Source organism: Acomys russatus, chromosome 8 (genome assembly GCF_903995435.1).
Source record: "Acomys russatus chromosome 8, mAcoRus1.1, whole genome shotgun sequence".
Taxonomy (NCBI): domain Eukaryota; kingdom Metazoa; phylum Chordata; class Mammalia; order Rodentia; family Muridae; genus Acomys; species Acomys russatus.
The window spans coordinates 11,028,684-11,049,728 of NC_067144.1; positions in this window are offsets into that span (position 1 = coordinate 11,028,684).

Sequence of the window (21,045 nt, forward strand, 5' to 3'; positions counted from 1 at the left end):
ATGTTATACCTTATTTCTGGGAGTTCACCGTGCCACACAGGAGACTAACACAAAATGCAAGACTCTGATACAAGATAAGAAAGTGGAGTATAGCTGGTGCCATGGCGCACTCCTGTGATCCCAGCACTCGGGAGGCAGAGGCAGGCGGATCTCTGAGAGTTCGAGGCCAGCCTGGTCTACAAAGTGAGTCCAGGACAGCAAGGCTACACAAAGAAATCCTGTCTCAAAAAAAAACAAAAACAGAAGAAGAAGAAGAAGAAGAAGAAGAAGAAGAAGAAGAAGAAGAAGAAGAAGGAGGAGGAGGAGGAGGAGGAGGAGGAGGAGGAGGAGGAGGAGGAGGAGGAGGAAGAAGAAGAGGAAGAAGAAGAAGAAATGGGGGAGGAGGAAGAAGAGGAGAAACATACTAAGTTGAATTCATTGGAGCTGAACCTTCTGGTGGGGCAGAGCTACGGAAACTTGGGAGAAAAGACACTGGGCAAAATCAAAAAGGCTATAGCCCCCTAGTCCACAAACCGTCTCCTGGCTCCCAGTTGTGACATGTGTTTCCAGCATTTTGTGTATCACGTTTCTGCACGGCAAATGCTAGATAAGCCACTTAATGCCTCAGATTTTTCCGAACATTGAAATGGCCTGATGAGCTTAAACATTTATATCTGTCCCCAGCTCCAAAGGATTCTGATTTAATTGCTATGGTGTACAGCCTAACCAATGGAGTTTGCAGAAGTTTCCCTGATGTTTCTATTCTGAAACCAAGGCTGAGACCACTGTTGGTCTGGTATAGGCTCTTTCATGAGTCTGAGATGATGGAGAATTTGGGTTTTGTGCTGTCCTTCTTTCTGTCCTGCCCCCCGCCCCAATGCTCAATTTGACTTCTCTTTTTAAATGGATCAAAAGAGTTTGAGCCCATGTCACGCTTCCTTGTTTATTAGACCCGTGGCAGAACCCCAAAAGCACTCTTCCAACAATTTCCTTAGCGATGCCCAAGTTTTAAATCCACACGTTATTGTCTCATTCCTCAAAAATGGCTTTTCTTGAACTTTATAATATTATCAGAAAATAAATTAACAACAAAAACTGCAAAGACCATAGCATTTGAAATGGAATCAAGCCTGGCTCAGGTTTTCACTCAGCTCTATAGGGATACCAAGTCAATTCTGAAGGCCAGTAGTTCTCAGACAGGGACTGTGCCCACCCAGGCATAGTTGACAATGGACACCATCTTCCTTGCAAGTCTGGGTTGTGGAAGGGATAGCACACAGTTAAGAGTCTCGCAGGTAGAAGCAAGGATGGCGCTGAGTGTCTTGTAAGGTGCAGGGTAAGTCTGCCACAGGATAAGGTTAACAAGCCTGAGGAATTCAGTGCCAGAGCTGAACTTCGGGACCCTGGCAACAGAATGTAATTTGGCACTGCAAGCTTTGTCTCATCCCCATATGCAAATGAAAAGGTTGAGACCTACAAGCCACACAGCACAGGAGGGACAGACATGGAAGGGAGAAGATGCTTAGTTGCACATACCAAGGCGTCACGGAACGCTGGGCGGTTGCATTTTTTAAGAACTGCTTCCTTTTGAAGGTGAAAGAAAAATGAATGTAAGGCATGAAAGAAAAAGAAAGAAAGAAAGAGGGAGAGGGAGGGAGAGGGAGGGAAGAAGAGAGAGAGGAAGTAGAGGAAATTAAGAAAGAAAGAAAGAAAGAAAGAAAGAAAGAAAGAAAGAAAGGCTATGATTTGAGACAGGAGCTACTGAACTGAGAGCTGGGAGCTTCACTTTTCATCCCCGATCTTTGTGAATTCAAAGAACGCCAAGGCACAAGACAGCTCATCCAAAACCGTGAAGAGCCATCCAATCATCTCCCTCTTTATTATATTTGGAATGGATCTTGACAGAAGCTCGAATTTCCCCTGACTTCTGTTTGTAAGTCATCAACAGCTAAGGCGCACTTGCTGCAGGCTTCCATCAGAAGAAAGGAATTCTGGAAAGAGAAGGTCTTCACATGCTTTTTGGGCTCTCCGAAGCAGCTTAGAGTTTCCAGCTGAGAGACTCCCCTCCTTATAAAAGCTTTCTGAGGGAACAGAACCTGTACTCAGACTTCAGCAGGGGATTTCATCAACGCTTTCCATAAGCAAATGCGATACTAGCTTATTTTGATCGAGTTTAACCAGCCAGGGCTCTTGTGTGCCCCAAACATCTGATTCCTTTGAAATGAAAGGAATAATTCTCACTGTGCAACAACTCAGCCTGCCTTCAGCTGCTGTTGATGCTGGCGACAGGGAGCTGTTTGGCAGATATTTTTTTCCTCTTACACAAATCGGATCATCTGAGTTGGGTTTTTTGTTTGTTTGGTTTTTTTTGTTTTGTTTTGATTTTTCGGTTTGTTTGTTTGTTTTTTTTTTTTCCTTCTCATCCAACCAAGTTAGTGTGACATGCCCATCAACCTTCTGTCAACATAAGAGAGTGAGAGAGAAAGGCCCTTCCTAGATGATGAGGGCGAGTGCTTTTTTTTTTTTTTAAGAAAAATTAATATTTAACCTACCTTTAAAATCAAACAGGGCTGCCACATTCCAAGACCGCCTGCTTCTTTCCAATTTTCTTAATAGCTCCGTCCCGTACTTTACCTTCATTCTTGATGAAGCTTTAAAATTCCAAACTAAACAAATCACAGGCACACTGCACCTCTGTGCTCACGGCATGGAGACGTCCTAACTCCCTTCCTTGGGAGACTCATATTTTGTTAAACAACAAAAAGGGAGGAGGATTTAAAAAAAAATAATGCTAATTATTCCTAAGGTAATATACGCACCTAAAAACAACACTCACATGGGAATGCAGTCTTACAGCCTGGCTGTCATGCATGACAGGCTGTTTTTTTCACAAGGACTAACTATCACTTAACTTTCAAGAGTCCCTTTGAGTAAAGCACTTTTACTGTAACTTTCTGTGTTGGCTTTATTTATTTATTTATTTATTTAGTCAATTTGCCACATGGTAGAGTTACCTGGGAAGAAAACTTAAACTTCAAAATTACTTCCATTAGATTGGCCTGTGGGCATGCCTGTAGGGCATTTTAATAATTATTGATTAGCGCAGGAGAGCTCAGGCCACCAAGGGTGACACCATGCCTGAGTTGGTAGTCCCGGGTTATGTAAGAAAGCAAACTGAGCAAGCCATGGAGAGCAAGTCAGTAAGCAGCACCCCTCCGTTCCTCTATGGTTCCCCTATTCAGGGGAATAACCAGATCAGCCACAATGTTCTATGTTTGGGGGAACCGATGGCTGCCTCCCAGGACTTAACTGTAAGAACCTACTGCTGAAGACCAAATAGTTTACTCATAAAACATGATTTAAAAAAATCAAAGTGGTAGAAATCTCTTAATGTGACAGAGTAACCTGGGGGAAATGCAAAAGTCAGGAAAGCATAAAAGGACAGGGTGAGGTGACCCCAGAGGTAGTAGGTTGTATGAAAGGGGAAATGGGAAGTTTGAGAGGGGGACTGTAAGTATTGAAGGGGAAGGGAAGATAATATGGAGAAAGAGATAGGGAGAAAGCCAGACACAGTGGTGCAGCACGCCTCTAATCCCAGCCCTTGGGAAGGCAGAGGCAGGCAGACATCTGCGAGTTCAAGGCCAGCCTGGTCTACAAAGGGAATCCAGGACAGCCAAGTCTACAAAGAGAAACCGTGTCTTGGAAAACCAAAAGAGAGACGGGTCAGAGAGGGGGGGAGGGGGAAAAGACAAACAACTTTGATAGTGTTCCATCTCTGTCGCTGGACAGCTGCATTCCAGCTGTTTGGGGTAGCCTAAGTGTGGCCCACCATACTTTTCTGACCATGTCAGAATCCTCCCTCAGGCGCTGACCTGCCCACTTCTGGCAGGGCTTGTGAATGACTCTGCCCTGGGTCTGTCTGTCTAGGGCAAAACTGAAATGCTTGTCTCTCTGGCCAAGCCCAGTGGAAAAAGGGTGGAGAAGCTCATTTGAAAAGAATGATGTTTTGAACTCACTTCCAGAAAAAGAGCTTAATGTGCTTTTGCGTTTCTGGGAGATCTAGATAGAAACTCAAAGATAGAAAGTGTAAGAATAATCACAATACTGACTCATGGAGATTTTACACCAAGTTCCCCTATGGTGTTAAATTCTCATCTTTGTTTAGGTCCAACAAATACAATTAAATATTCTGAGCCAGATAGATATCCTCTGTAACTGTATTTGATTTATCTTTTTGAAAATGGGTTTCTCTGTGTAGCCTTGGCTGTTCGGGAACTCACTCTGTGGACCAGGCTGACCTCGAACTCAGAGATCTGCCTGCCTCTGCCTCCCAGGCTCTGGGAGAAAAGGCTTATGCTACCACTGCTTGGCAACTTTATTTGATTCTTAATGTTGTGGGATATGGAAAAATTAAGAGATCAAATATACAAATTTACAAATGAAGAGGTAGCTGTACTGGGAAAGGGTAGTTGAGTCAAGAAATTTCCACCATCACAGTGGTCTGTGGGGTACTTCTTTATTGCTGATTGATGTGGGAGAACCCAGACCACTGTGTGTGGTGCCATCCCTGGAAAGATGGGTCCACCAGGCAATGTTACAAAGGTTGTCAAGTGAGCCAGAGGAAGCAAGTTTATGGTCTCCTCTTCCCTAGGGTCTGTTGGCCTGAGACAATGAAAGCAAGAGGTGCAGAAGGCAAGGTGCGGGACTCAGAAGGCTGCAAAGGAGGTCATTGTTCACTTCAGGTAGATAGTTTAAGGAGAACAAAGGCTATATAGTCCTTGGTGAGTTGGGGCAGTGCTTCCAGGACAGGTGGAGGTAATTGGTTGGAACTAAGCATTCCACAGATGCTTGATTTGTGTATGGCAGCACACTCCTATCATCGGAATGGGAACGCAGTACCTAATGATCTTATAGGCTCAGGAAGGGGAGAGCTAGCAGGGAACTGTGTCAAAGGCCATATAACCAGATATGGTTAGGGACATCTGTGCCTAAAGACACTCTCCAGATGAGGTCAGGCAGCAAATAGGAAGCCCTGCTGGGGAAAGGAAGCTCCATCTAGCTCAGAAAAGCTATTCAGGCTGGGAGGACTGCAGCCTCAAATGGCAGGGTCCTTCCAACACAAGGCAGTAAGAGGCTTTCCTCCATGGTCTCTGCTTCAGATACTCCCTGAGGAACTGCACAAGGTCCTTCCCTGACTTCCCTCAACGATGGATATGATGTGCAAATGTAAGCAAAACAAGCCCCTCCCTATGTTGGTTTTGGTCAGTGCTTTGTCACAGCAATAGAAATTAGCAAGAGCAGATGGGATATAAAAAACAAGAGGTCTAGAACTGTGCTTGAATCTAAACCTAAACCCTTGTTATCAAGGATAGTCTCTTTTTTGTCCCAGAGTCTAAAAGGCACAAATGCTGCCTGACAACAGGACATAAGGCTAGTAAGCTTTCTAGCCATTTCCTGAAAGCCTCCGAGCCTTCTTATGGTGGGATTACAGAGAATTAAAGAGACAGCAAAGGTTTAGTTGTCAAGAAGCCATGAATTCTACTGCCAGCTGCCTGCCTCGCTAATTCTAGACCGTTTTGCCAATCATTTTCACCTTTTTTGACTTTGCTCATCAAGATCCACGCCATGAATGAGGAAACCTGTGGGTGCACTTGGCCTAGTACCTTTGCTTCTTTCCCTTGCCGTTGTTTCACCTTCTGTTTTGTGATCTAAAAATGCTGAGTATTTGAATGGCTCATCTCAACCAACTGAAGGAAGACCTTCTCCACCCCTACCAATCTCAACATTTCATCAATGAGCACCCTTGTCTGATGAAAATGTTGAAGAAACTGCTGTTGGGTAAATATAAATCTTAATTACAAAGTATTTACCAAAATGTGATTTTTTTTGTTACAGAAATTAACCTTCAGTATAATTTAGTATTAATGCTACAGTAAAAAATAAGAAGATAAAGTAGACTACACACACACACACACACACACACACACACACACACATAGAACATCTAAAGGCAGAAAGAAAAACTTTTGTTTTCTTTTTACTAAAGAAATTGGTGTTGACTTTATTTCGCAAAATTTTAAACCATTCATCAAAATCTTAGAGACACAACTAAACTGTCAAAGCTGAAGTACCAAACGTATCTTATTCAAATTAGTATTTTACTTACTGTAATTATTTAAAAGAATTCATACAAATTAAAAAAATAAACCTTAAATTTATTAGACTCACCGGTGTGGGACTCACTTACCCATGGTACTTTAAATTCTGACTTTGCTACTCCTCTTGGCTCCTCCTTAAAGCAAACATAGAATTGTGGTCACGTGGCTACCAATTATTCTTTACCAGCCTGTGGGTGGCTTCTTTACCCAGACATTCCTACAGATCCCTTCTACGTTTCCTTTCAGATTGCTTCTGAACCATAATCTGGCCAAGTGCATTTCGCCCAAACGGAAATCTATTCAGAGAGAGAAACCTTATGCTTTTCCTCCCCAAAACCTCCTGCAGAAAAGAAGGCTGCTCAGGTCTCCGCACTGTGTCTACATTCTAGCAAGTGGTCTTTGGGTGACTAAGAACAAAACAAAACAAGATTTCGGGTGCGGGGGGGGGGGGGGGGGAAACACTTGCTTTGAAAGTGTGAGGACCAAGTTCTGACCTCAAGCACCCCATATATAGTCCAGTGTACAGATCAATACCCCACTGACCCAAGGGTTTATGAAGCAGAGATAATTTGGTAGTGAGCTAGACTGGTGGAATCATCAATCTCAGACTCAAGCAAGAGTGTCTCAATAAGTGAGCAGGAGCACAGTCAAATGAAGCTGCTGATGTCACACACTGCCCTCAGCATGTACATGCATACAACTTGTACACATACACATTCCACTCACACGCTTTAACATGTCTACATACATGCATGCATACCACCCGCACACGCATATAAATTTTTGGGTTTCTTTTTGAGACAGGGTTTCTCTGTGTGTTGCCCTGGCTGTCCTGGCACTCACTTTGTAGATCAGGCTGGCCTTGAACTCACAAAGATCCACCTTCCTCTGCCAACCCAAGTTCTGGGATTAAAGGCATGAGCCACCATGCCTGGCCCCATATACATGTTTTCTTTAAAGTGAACTTATATTTCATAGATATATACATATATAACTCTTCTGGCAGAAAGTCGAAACACTTTGGATTCGATGCTTCTGCAAGGGGTTAACTAGTTTTGATATGTTCTACAAGTCACTTTGTGCTGGGCTTCTTTTACCATCAGCTGTATAAGAATGAATGGAACTCAGCCCTTGAGTCCCTCCTCACTCTCTGTAATCTCAGATCTTTCACTCAAAAACATAACAATATTCTCACATTTCTGGGAGTCCTGAGGCAGCGCTCCTGTTCTTGCTCCACCAAGCTCTGTGACGGAGTTAAATGCTGATTCCCGGGCACACCGCTCAGCTCTCCCTGCAGTCACTAAAAGGAGTTTATTCTGAGCATGTGGGTTGGTCTAGAAATCTCAGCTCACCTCAGATAACAGAGCAAGGCACTTCGCTTATTCTGAGTCAAGCCATAGTTTGTAAGCCCTCTCCCCCCAAGAACCCCCAAACCCTCCAAGCTCAGTCTGTCCAGCATTTGCTCTCACCCTGTCTCTGCTGTTTGATTCTTTTGTAAATATACTTGTTAAAAGGAAAGTGGATGACACTGTCATTTACTCCCAATCAGACACCTTGAAATACTATACACTACCCGTGATGACGCTAATGTTTTTAAAAGAACTTGAAGAGAATTTAAAAGGCATCACCTTATAATCAAAATTGATTTTTGAAAAGAAATATTTCATGACTTATGTCCCAAATCAAGTTTGAGTGACATATTTAGATAGTTCCTCAATTCATGTACATTTCAATAGATAAGGATTCACTCATTAAACCAGGGTTAAAGTTAATCAGCCAAAGAGTTACAGGCTGTCCTCCTGATTCCTGAGTAATAATTCCCTATATAATAAAAATAATGAGGGGCACGGAGAGATGGCTCAGAGGTTAAGAGCACTGGCTGTTCTTCCAGAGGTCCCAAGTTGGATTCCCAGCAACCACATGGTGGCTCACAACCATCTATAACGTGATCTAGTGCCCTCTTCTGGCATGCAGGTGTGCACACAGGCAGAGTACTGTATACATAATAAATAAATCTTAAAAAAAAAATTACTGATTGTTAAACAATAGCCTCACTTCAGGTCCTTTAGCACTTGACCATTATCAGAGCCTCTGCAAGCATACACACACACACACACACACACACACACACACACACACACACACACACACACACGTGCTCGCTCGCGTGTGCATAAAAACTAGGGTGGTAGTGGTCTCCTTGCTTACCCTACAGTCCTGGGCATTTCCTGCACAGAGCCCTTGAGCTATGTTGTAAGGTCTAGGAAATTATTTTCTGTGTCTCCCCTTTCTCCACAGCCATAGCAACCCCCACACCATTTGCTATCTAGAAAGAAACAATTGCATTTAAATCATTGCTCTTCACTTTCTGAGGAAATGTCTCCTCACTCTCAAGTTTGCTATCTACTCCGAGAAAGAAATGAATTACATTGTCGAATATAGCACAGAGTCATGGCTGAAGGCTTCCTTTCTCTATCCCCATAAAGGAAGCCAGAGACATTAGCTTCAACACTGCATGTGAAAGCTGTTCAGACTTCAAGTTCTGTCTTGTTATGGCATACCTGAAGAGAAAAACTCCCAAGAGCCCTGACTAAGCTGAATGGAGTCTGCTAACAGCCAGTGGGACTGTCCCAAGCACATTAGCAGTAAGAAGGCCTAGCCTTGAGATGATTTGAGGCTTTTGTTTTTGTTTTCTCTTTGGAGGGTTTTTTTGAGGGGGGTGTGAGGGTTCCAAGATGTCTCTGTCTTTCTCTGTCTCTCTCTGGCTCTGTCTCTCTCTGTCTCTCTGTCTCTGTCTCTCTCTGTCTCTGTCTCCCTCTGTGTCTCTGCCTCTGTCTCTGTCTCTGTCTCTCTCTCTCTCTCTCTCTCTGTCTCTCTCTCTCTCTCTCTCTCTCTCTCTCTCTCTCTCTCTCTCTCTCTCTCTCTCTCTCTCTCTCTCTCTCTCTCTCTCTCTCTGTGTGTGTGTGTGTGTGTGTGTGTGTGTGTGTGTGTGTGTGTGTGTGTAGCCCTGCTGTCCTGGACTCACTTCATAGATTAGGCTGGCCTTGAACTCACAGCAATTCACCTGTCTCTGCCTCCCGAATGCTGGGATAAAAGGCATGAGGCACCATGCCCGTGGTTTGAGTTTTTGAGGGGGAAAATCCACCCACAGTTGTGATTATACAGAAAGGAAGCATTGTTTACAGAAGCAGAGGGTTTAAAGTTAAAAGGTTAGGTAGTTAACCCTTAGCTCAAGGTCACATTGTACAGGAATTTAAGACTGGTCCAGAGACCAGTTTAATTCTTAGAAATATTTTTATGACATAACTGTCACTCAGTCGCCTATTGCAGACTCATAAAGGTTGAGTTTTTCCAGAGATTTGCTTCTGTAATTTTGGAGGATCAAAGACATAACCTAGACTTTATCCTTGTATTTTTTTCATGGCCTCATTTTAAATGACAAAATTTGTGATCCTTCCCTTAAAAGATTGTGCCAAAATTAACTAAGGATTTCTGATAAGAACATTAAAAGTCAGAAATAAATTCAGTGTTTTCTTCAGCGGCTTTCCCTTTAGACTGACTTTCTTCGGACATTTTGGGAACAGAGTAGTGTGATCAGGTTGTATATTTATTCATAGCCTGTGCTCTTTCTCCCCGAGTATAGATCAAAGCTTCTTAGATACTTCTTGATAAGGTGGCACATCAACTTCAGCATATGCCTGTCTGAAATGTCCCAGTGCATCTGGGTGTAAGTCTGTGAGTAAGGTCCAGGGGCTGGCTTTGTAACAGTGGCTAGTCAAGGGGCACAGTCTGTTTCTACCATAGCTAGCACTTCCACTATGCTCCCTTTCTCTGAAACCAGTCATAACCTGCCATTCAGAGGCCACCATGAACTGGAAGTTCAACAGAGACAAGCCTGGAAAGACACCAAGGATACTTTATGATCTTCTAGCTGAAGAGAGCAAGCTTAATAGGAAAGTGACTTGTTAACTGACAAGTATATGGTGATTTGGTACCAAAACCAACGTAGAAAACCCACATTTGTTTCTAAGATTTTTTTAAATGGGGGAGGAGGATGAATTTAGCAGGGCTGCAGCACTCTTCTTTTCTGTTGGGAGACACCGTCTTGAGGAATGTGATAAGGAACTAACAACACAGCAAAGAAAACCATGGAAGTCAAACTTGGTGAACAAGAAAGAATCATTGATGTTACTTATAGTTTTGATCACACTGTGAGGAGAATAGGAGCACTGCTATACTTTGGAGACAAACTTGAAGCAAGTTTTATTAAATACTGGCCAGGATGATTGATACTGGTCAGGTCCATACCCAATATTCTCAGAAAATGACTGGGAATTACATTAGTCAGGTATTTATATAAAGGCAAAACTCACATGTACACACACACACACACACACACACAGAGCTATTGTGTTTGGGGTAATATTCTAAATTATATGATGTTTTCTATTGTCCATGTTGTCTTATACATTTATTATTATTATTATTAAGGTTATGCATGTTTCATTCCATTATATCAATTACCTACCATATTTTATAAATATGTTATTTTTCAGGCAATCACACAAGGCCTGGGAGATGGTTCCGTGATTAATGGATTTCTATGCAAGCAATAGGACTAGAGTTTCAGATCCCCAGAAAACATATAATGTTTGGTGACCATGAGTTTATTTTCTTCAGCCTGAGAAAAAGAAAAGGAAAGGAACACCACAGCAAGACTAGCCTTGTCTGTGAGCTCTGCATTTGAATATAGAGATCCTTCCTCAAATAATAAGGGGGGTAATATACAGACATACCACCCTACTTTTAGCTGTTCTTGTCTGATACTGGAAGCTAATCAGAATCAGGTCTGGATCGCAGCTACATGGGAGAAAATATGGTAGAGCAATGGAGAACAATATCAGACATCCACTTCAGGCACATATACGGCTTCAAACACGTATGAACACACGAACACACACACACACACACACACACACACACACACACAAAGAGGAAAGGAGAAAAGCAAAAGCAAAAGAAAACCATATAAGGCAAACAACACAGGGATTTAATACACTTTACAGATGAAAGGTTAACTACCAAGATTCATGACCACAGCTTAACTATAATTATTCTAATTTTAGTTCTCTCTGCTAGACAAGTCATTTATATATAGACAAGTCAGGCTTACAGAAGCATGGAGTCTTATCATGGGTTATCTGTCAGGGAATATAACCCAACAGGATATTTGGAGGTCCGTCTGGTTTTGAGAGATAAAGAGATTTGGACGCTGTGACTTCATCTGGTTTAACTTGAAGGTTAATCTTGGGACATGTATTTAGTGTAGCCACGTGCATTGCTCCCATTGCTGCTACACTTTAATTGGGGGCAGTAAATATCCCGTTCCATGATGAGGCCTTCACAGACCCATTGCTCTAACTTTTAGATTAAAATCTTCCATTTGCTTTACATGAGGACACAATCTGTGCTGGATAGATTTTTGACAACTTAACACAAGCTAGCCATTTGAGAGGAGGGAATCTCAACTAAGAGAATGCCTCCATAACACTGGGCTGTAGGCATGCCTTTAGAGCATTTTCTTTTCTTTTCTTTTCTTTTCTTTTCTTTTCTTTTCTTCTTCTTCTTCTTCTTCTTCTTCTTCTTCTTCTTCTTTTTCTCCTCCTCCTCCTTATTATCATTATTATTATTATTATTATTATTATTATTATTATTATTGTTGTTGTTGTTGCTGTTGTTATTGTTATTGTTATTGGTGGTAGTAGTAGTAGTAGTAGTTCCACATTGGATTGGTAGGGGATTTGGATGGATGCCCAAAATCTGCAGGCAGACAGAGTGAGACTCAGGCTCAGCAAGTGCTTCCCCAGGGGTCAGCACCAAACTATCTACAGTCATCAAGCAGGCCCCAGCATCTAGAAAGGCAGTTCCAGCCAGGCGTGGTGGCGCACGCCTTTAGTCCCAGCACTCGGGAGGCAGAGGCAGGTGGATCGCTGTGAGTTCGAGGCCAGCCTGGTCTACAAAGTGAGTCCAGGATGGCCAAGGCTACACAGAGAAACCCTGTCTTGAAAAACCAAAAAAAAAAAAAAAAAAAAAAAGGCAGTTCCAACATTGCTGCCTGATCACTGAGCATCCAGCGGTGGTTACCCTGCCCCCATCCCCGCCCCTGGAACAAATGGAGTCTCAGATGGTTTTGCTGGAGTGAGGAACCAAAGGCAACTTTACTTGTAAATTAGGAATTTTTAAACCCTGGGCAGTGAAAGTAGCTGTGTCTGACTCCCTAGGGCTCAGGGTACCAGGATACTTCATCTACATACAGTGGTACAATGCCTCAGTAACATGGGGCCCTTATCACAGGGAGGAAAAGAGTACTTATTATCCTATGTGTGAGGGGACTGAACCAAGGTATAGTTAAAAGCCATTTGTTGGAGGCAAAGATCCCAGCACTGGGTGGGGGTAATTCCTGGAAATCCCTCTGCTTCCTATCAGGAAAGGTCAGGCCTGTATTTTCTTTTAGGACTATGTGATGCCGGTTACAAAAATATGGAATTGTGAGGCCAGATGGGGTGAGGGGAGGGCCCACTGAGACCTCTAGGTTTCTGCCCTATGTGAGTTTCTGTCCTGACTTCCTTCAATGATTAACAGTGCTGTGGAAGTGTAAGCCACATAAACCCTTTCCTCACCAACCTGCTTTAATCATAGTGTTTTATTACAGCAATGGCAACCCTAACTAATGCACAAATTGAATTGGAAAACTATAGTATCCTTCTAAGACTGTGGGGCTCCTGGACCATGCCTCCAGAGGAGTTGCATGGAACTAGCAAGATGGAGCACATTCAAACCATAGAAATCTTGAACTTGGGATTTTAAAATCTCATCCTGAGAATGGAAGGTTTGGGACAAACATCTCTCCCTGTTTTCATGCCCGCCTTAGGAACATGTGACACAATCTCAAAATGATTGGTTACAGGTAGTGAGCCATGTAAGCTTGTCATCTGTTATTTCTCTCCATGGAAATTGAGCATCCTCAGCATCCTAGTCCCAACCAATGAGATGCATGTATCCTCAAAACCCCTCCCCCATTGCCCAAGGTTTATAAGTCCCTGTTTCACATGGAAAAAAAAAAAAAAAAAAAGCACATGTGCACCATCTATTTCACCAAACATCATATGAGACTGACTATTTATTCTGAGCAGTAACAGGGGAAAAGAGGCTCTTTCTCCCTGAAGAATTCATTGCTGGACCCCAGACACTGTGGCCAGTTGCCACAGCTACCATGGTCCCTGCCTCTGAAGCTCTCCAAGGCAGCAAGCCTCCATCGAACCACTGCCATCTCACTACAGTACCTATCTGTGGCAGCAGGCTACTGGCTGTTCCTGAAGCAGCCGCTGGTCTCACCCGAGTCAGGTCAGGCCTCCAATGCCACCTGACTCTTACTTGGTTTTAGAGCAATGAGCTCCCTACTGCTGCTTGGCCTCCTGCTGGCAGTCCAGCTAAAAGAGCTGTGACACTATGCTATTGCAGAGAGGATCTTTCTCTCTTGTGTGCTTATCGGAGATCTGTAACACTTATTGCAGAGAAAATCTTCTCCCCCAATCCCCCCCCCCCCCCATCCAACCCCACTAGACCAAAAATCCTGTGTCACTAATCTCGTTCTGCTCTCTACCCTTCCTTATCTAGAGCCTGATGGTAATGATGGAAGAGGAACTCCAGACCCCTCACTTCATCCTTTTCTGCTCAGACCTTCCGGTGAAGAAGCAGGCACTTCCGGCTTGGTGCCCTCTATCCCCCAGACACGGAGTTACAGCAGTGCCTGGTAGCATTTGGGCACTTCTGGGGAAAGCAGAATCACGTAAGATGCGAGCCAGAATCTTGATACTGTGACACCAACCAGCTCATTGCTTCCAGGGTCAAGTTTGCGTCAGTGTCTGGCTGTCAGTCTTCTGTGAGGGAGACGGTGAAGTTGCAAGTGGCAACACCCTTTCTTTATGACGTCTGCTTTCTTTTCATCCACTCACTTGTTTTTCTACTTTAATTCTCTCCTGGGAGTTTGGGCAGGAAAGAAAAGAAAGACAGGTATGTTCCCATTGCTTGCCGGGTGGATGGTTCCAGATCGGCAGACCCAACATAAGAGGAAAGACGCTGCCCTTGTGTGGGCTGGGAGATGACAAAAATCCCAACCTTTCTGCTGGTGAAGCTCTTAAAAGCTCCTTGCCCCTGCAGATAGTGCTGATGGGAAAGTCCAAAAGACCTTATGTGGATTCTTTCACATGACCTTTAACTGGCCCTGAAATAGCATAAACCTCCCTCACCTGATGTGAGAGGTTGGATTCTGAAGCTGACACTGACCCCTTGCTTTTGACTTTCCAGTTTATAGCTTAGAGAAACTATCCCAGGAGTCGGGATGACACAGGACTTCTATAGTCCCAATTACCTGAAAAGCCTATGCGGCTCTTTCAGTTATAGTCTTGACTCTCTGCCGGCTAGGTTAGAAGTGAGAAGTCAACCAGGCTCCCTCTGCAAGTGGAGGCTATGGCAGTTACCATCTGTTTCCAAAGAAAATTCCTTGCAAGTCTCTAGGTCACATTTCATGCATATTAGATGGTATTGCGCGGGGAAAACTTCAGGGGTGGAAAAGAACTTGTTTTGATAACTGATGTTTATCTTAGAGCTAACTCAATCAGAAATAAGGAAAATCTTATTCTATTTCCTTTGCTACCTGGCCAAGTAACACTGGATTAATCTTACTTAACCATGCTTTCATGCCCCGCATTTAAAATAAGGATTAGACAAGATAATAGGACGAAGAGATGTACTAAATGAGTTAATACACGTGTGCCTTGTAAGAACTCAATGTTAGTCTTTATTTATTTTTCCCCAACTATCCTCCTCCTCGTCCTCTTCTTCTTCTTCTTCTTCTTCTTCTTCTTCTTCTTCTTCTTCTTCTTCTTCTTCTTCATAAATTAGTTTTTTTGCCAATTACTCAGTTTATTTTCCCCAACATAATATTTTTATAAATTATTTGCGAATTTCATATACAATGCACCCCAATCACACTCACTTCCTGTTCCTCCCAGGTCCACCTTCCCACCCTTGTATACCCGTCCCCAAAAGGGAAAAGACACCAAGTCCAATTTGTGTTGTCCATATACTCACTGGAGCATGGCCGAACTCCCAGCGCCCAGCCCCTTAAAAAAACCGAGTCCCTCCCCCCCCCCCCCCCCCACCGGAAGCCATCAACTGTGAGGAGCTACGTGTCAGTCAGCATCTTTATCACCATTTATAAGGACTCTAATCAGTAGCTTCTTGTCTGGACTGTTTCCTTTTCTTTCTTACTTTCTTGGATGTGGAGAGGAGAGGCTGTCACAAAAGCCTTCAGTTGTCTCTCACTCTCAGTTATGAGTCTGCAGTCATTAATACCACTGAAAAAGAAGCTTCCTTGCCCTTACCAGCTCAGAAGCACAGATCATGGATTTCCACATTGTTTCCTGAGGCAGCACATTCCATGGACATCGACAAGGTCTCTGGGGCAGCTTGGATCATGGAAGTAAACATGGATTCTGGCAGCTCTCAACCCTCTTAATATTGGGCTAATACGCCTACCTTCTTCACCTCCTCCAAAGAAACTGAGGTGAGACCTGTGGCTTTGTGTTTTCAAATTTATGCATGGCATTCCTACAAAGGTATTTGTATGCCTATCTTCCTCTTAAGCTATTCAAAACAAGAGGTTTGAACTGTTTGTTTTTGCTTTCTAAGCATTTAATATGGTTGAAAATTAAACAAATGCACAGTGCAGGTAGAATGATTAGGTACTCAAAAACAAATCCTTTTATATAACAGTGTCTCTGGATGGTTGACTTGCTATAGTAGATTAATAAATGACTGAGCACTTATAGCAAATAAATCTCTGTAAACTCTCAAAAAGTACAGAAATATGCAGTTTACCCTTAAATGTGCCAATATTTTCTTAATAAAGCCATAAGAATTTGTAACAACAACAAGCCAAAACAACAGTGAATTCTGCTAGTTTAATGACACTAGCCTGCATTCAGAATGGAAAGCAAATGTGTTTGTAATAATTTTACATAGGTTTTTTACAAGGGCAATTGGTTTTTTTCCATACACAGTCTTTTCTTAAAAGAACTTTAAGGCCAGAGTGCATTGTTTTGGTAAATTGTACATGTGGTGACTTGTTTTTGTAGAATTACATTTAAATTCTTTTCTCCCAGCTAGTCTCACTGCAGTATTTCTTCTTCTTTTTTCAATGTATTGAAAATTGAGTTTTCTCCACGGGCGTGGTAGCACATGCCTGTAATTCTAACACTCAGGGAGACAGAGGCAGGTGGATGACTGTGAGTTCAAGGCCAGCCTGCTCTTCAAAGTGAGTCCAGGACAGCCAAGGCTACACAGAGAAGCCCTGTCTTGAAAAAAAAAAAAAGTTTTGTCATGTAATATATCTCGATTATGGTTTCCTCTTCCCCTACTCTTCCCAGTTTCTCCTCTCTGATCCGTACCCACCGCCTTTATGTCTCTCAATAGAAAACAAACAGGCTTCTAAGGGATAATAAAATAAGATAAAACAAAACAGAACAAAAAACTAACCCATTGGAATACAATAAAACAAACCAAGGTAAGAAAATACACCCAAGAAAAGGCACAAGAAACAAGTTTAGGTTCAGAGGTCCACTCATTTGCACACTCAAGAATTAGGGGCAATTTATTTAAAGAGTATAATTCTGAACATTAGTTAGTAGCCACGCCTCCAGATTGCTATTGGGCAATCCTACCTGCTCATTGTTCTCTAGAGCTCAAAGGAATAAAAAAAAAAAATAAATGAATAAATAGATTTTTAAAAAATGGAAACTTATAGTAATTCAGCTGGTTACCTAAGTGATTGACTGTTGGGTTTTCACATCAAAAGGCACCATGATCTTTAATTATAGTTTGTAAGGGGCATAAATTAAACATAAAACTGCATTTTTCCTTTTTATTCCTATCAAACCCTTGGTAACAAGCTTCTTCTTTGACAATAATAAAGTTCTGATTAGGACTGAAAAGCACCCAATGTAAAATGAAACAGATTTCTTTGGCATTCAGAGATGATCTGGTGATTTTTCAAATGGCTCCTTCTTCAAGTGAAGGAAACCAGCTGCCAGAAAACATTAGACGCCATTCACAGCACAGGGCTGTCTTGATCATTGCTTTCTTTTCCACGCAGCTATGTTCTCTTTAGTCAATTTTGTAAGCTCTGAAGCGTTTGCTCATCTTTTGAAAAATAGAATTTCCTGGGCTCTCATAATTCTTCCCCATAAAAGTGGCTTTGGAAACACTGTGGGAGCGATGTTGAAATGCTGGATCTGCTCTTCTGTGGAAGATACGAGTGCTGGCTTCAGTTGTGTAGAGACCTGGGTTAGCTCATTCTGCCCTCAGTGCACAAACTGTCCAACCTTCACTTTAATTATAAAATAGGACATCCATTTAGATATTGATACACCAGAATGATTTCATTTGTCTTCAACAGTAGTTTTAAAGGTCAACATATTCAATGTTAATTGTTGTAGCCCGTTCTACATACCATATACAAAAATATTATTCTTTTCTTAAAGATTTATTTATTTATTATGCATACAGTATGCATTAGATCACACTATAGATGGTTGTGAGCCACCATGTGGTTGCTGGGAATTGAACTCAGGACCTCTGGAAGAGCAGTCAGTGCTCTTAACCACTGAGCCATCTCTCCAGCTCCCCCCAAAATATTATTCTAATAACATGTTTGCTTGCCAAAAAAAAATGCCAATTCTTTACTGCTCCCACATGTACACTGTTACTTCACCTGCTATGTTACTCAGCTGTTTCTGAATACTGACCTTAAATACAAAGTATCATATGATGGTGTCAGCCTCTGTATCATGGTGTCTAATATGCTGAACCTACCTTGGCCTGATAACAATTTCTGTGGCTTTTAAATAAGAGATCTGTGCATTACGGACTCCCTGAAAATGCCATCAAAATAACCTACAGTGTAGGGATGTGATGGCCAGCCCTACCCTGATGACACTGTTATTGCTTATTCTATTCCAGTCATTTAGAGACACTTTCCCAGAGTGCTCAGCTCTGTGTGATAATTTACACCTACCTCCCCTGTGATGGCTAATGAAACATAGTATGGTACCAAGCATCCCTTAAGGGCCATTGATCTTTGCCCTGAAAAGCCTGTGAGATCATAGTGGCCTGTGGGTGCAATAATAACAGAATAATGGTGTTCCTGCTGTAAGGCGTTCAATCATTTTCTTTAAAATAAAGTGGTCTTTTTACTATTATACAACTGGAAAGAGAAACAACATAGGGGGGTAAAGCGATTTTCCTGCCCAGCTGTGGGTTCCATACATACCTGCAATGTACACCAAGCTATTTGGCTTTGGGGCTGTAAGAATAAATTCATTTAATTTTGAATTTGGATTGAGTCTAAGTCTCTATTCTTTCCCGGTTGATCTCCCATAACCATAGGTTGTCACAGTAACCTCTTGATAAATGACAGCAAGACCCACTGCTCCTGTAGTTATGAGAGCCAGTATTTCCAAATCTCTATAGCACTTTAAAAGACAGATTAGAGAATTTGGATGTTGACTTCACCACTATTCGGCTGTGAAAAGACACCAAGACCAAGGCAACTCTTATAAAAGAAAGCATAAATGAAGGCCCCCATACAGGGACACCCCCGACACCAGCCTAGCCCCAGCAGCCTGCTTTAGCCATAGAGGAAGATTTTGCAAGACCCTTCTTGTATCCTTGACACTAGAGCCAGAACCATGCGGCTTAATCTGTCAAGTTCTACTGCTTCATGGGATTGGAACATAGCCCTTCTCTTTCAATTACATTTGCATCAGCTTTCTGTTTTTGATGGTTTACTTCATTGTTTAAGCTGTTCTTTAATTCCCTTTCACATATTGGAAGCTTAACTGGGTGGAGTCTCGCCTTGAGGTCACCACTTCCTTTATTCCATCTAGCACCAGGCTTTTCTTTAAACTGTTTATGTCCTTGAACACTGGACTTGGCTCAAATACTACATTTTCCAGTGCTCATTTCTCCTCAAACTGTACATTTTGTATTAGTTCTTGCTCACCTTGCCCCTTTTCATTATAGACCTGTGTAAGAGTGACCACTAATACCACAGTCACTATAAGGATGTTGTAAATTCAGAAGTAGTAATGACATTAATCCAAAGCTCTTCAATTTAGCTTCAGGCAGATTTTTAGGACAAAGGCAGAAGCAGCCACAGTCTTTGCAAACACACCACAAGAATGGTCTCTAGGTCATTTACTAATATTTTTCCCTCAGAAATTCATTAAGCTGAGCCCTCACAGTTCAACTAGCCCTCAGCACTCTCTGCCATGCCTCTACTAAGAAGGCCCATTAAGACCCACTTAAACCATCCAACCACTTTTCTAGACAAAGTCCCAAAATCTTCCATATACCTCAAACAAAAAGCATGGTGAATCTTGTCACAGCAATGCCCCAGTCCCTGGTATCAACTTCTATCTTAAGTAGCATTAATTATAACAATAAAATACCATGATCAAAAGTTGAGAAAGAAAGGGTGCAGTTGGATTATGTTTCTACATCACTGTTCATCACTGAGGGAAGTCAGGACAAGAAATCAAATAGGACAGAAACCTGGAGGCAAGAGCTGATGTAGAGGCCATGGGCAAGGACTGCTTATTGACTTGATCCCCATGGCTTGCTCAGTCTTCTTTCTTAGACCACCAGTCCAAGGGTGAGGCCTCCCACAACTGACTGCCTCTACTCTATCACTAATTAAGAAAATGCCCTTCAGTAATACCTATGGCCTGATTGTATGGAGGCATTTTCTCAACTGAGTCTCCCTCCTCTCTAAAAACTCTAGCTTGTGACAAGTTGACCTGAAACTAGCAAGCACAGCTGACCCTCTTCTCATCTTGACACACAAACACCTCACTGTTAAGTCACAACCTTTCCTTTGTTGTTTATCACCAAGATCACACATTGATAAAGACAGCACAATAGAAAACATTTTAAAAACTTAAAAGTTTCCATAGCCATATAAATTCAAACACTTTAAACATTGTCCCTTTAATAATGTACAGTCTTTTAAAATTACAAAGGCTCTGTAAAACTCCAAAATTAGTTTTTTATAAAATTAAAGTCTCTCAACTATGGGCTCTGTAAAATCAAAAATAAATTAAATACCATTTCTCTTCAAGAAGAAAGAATAAGGACACACTCACATTGTGAACAATCAAAACCAAACTACAACAGTGTAAATAACTCAGTGTCCAAGATCACTCATGATCTTCTGGGCTCTTCCAAGGGCCTTGGGTCTCTTCCCCATTCTGCCTTAGGTAGTGCCCAAACACAACTTTTATTCCAAATTAAGGCAGGCTCCACTCCACCACTGCTGCTGTTCGTTGTGGTCATTTTGTTGTCTTCAGCCATGGGAGTAACATCTCCAAAATGCTGGAGTCTTCTGTACATGAGCTCCACATTCACTAATAGCATCTGCTGGCCTTTCTTTATGATTCCAAGACTCAACTTCTCTGCAAAACCCCCTTTAATCCTGGGTCTTCAACTGCTACAAATCCTACTTCAACTGGTGAATATGTGGCCTTCTGTCTTAGTCATTGTTCTGTTTCTGCAAAGAGACACCACAGTCAAGGCAGCCCTCATAAATGGGAGCGTTTAACTGGGGACTTACCTACAGTTACAGTGATTGGTTCATTATCATCATGGTGCAGAGTATGGCGGCACAAATGGCACAAGAGGAGTAGCTGAGAGGTTTATATCCTTCCGGGCAGGTAGAAAGGAGAGAGGTAGAACTAGTGGTGGATGGGGATTGGGCCTGGCATGGGCTTTTGAAACTTCAAAGCTTCCA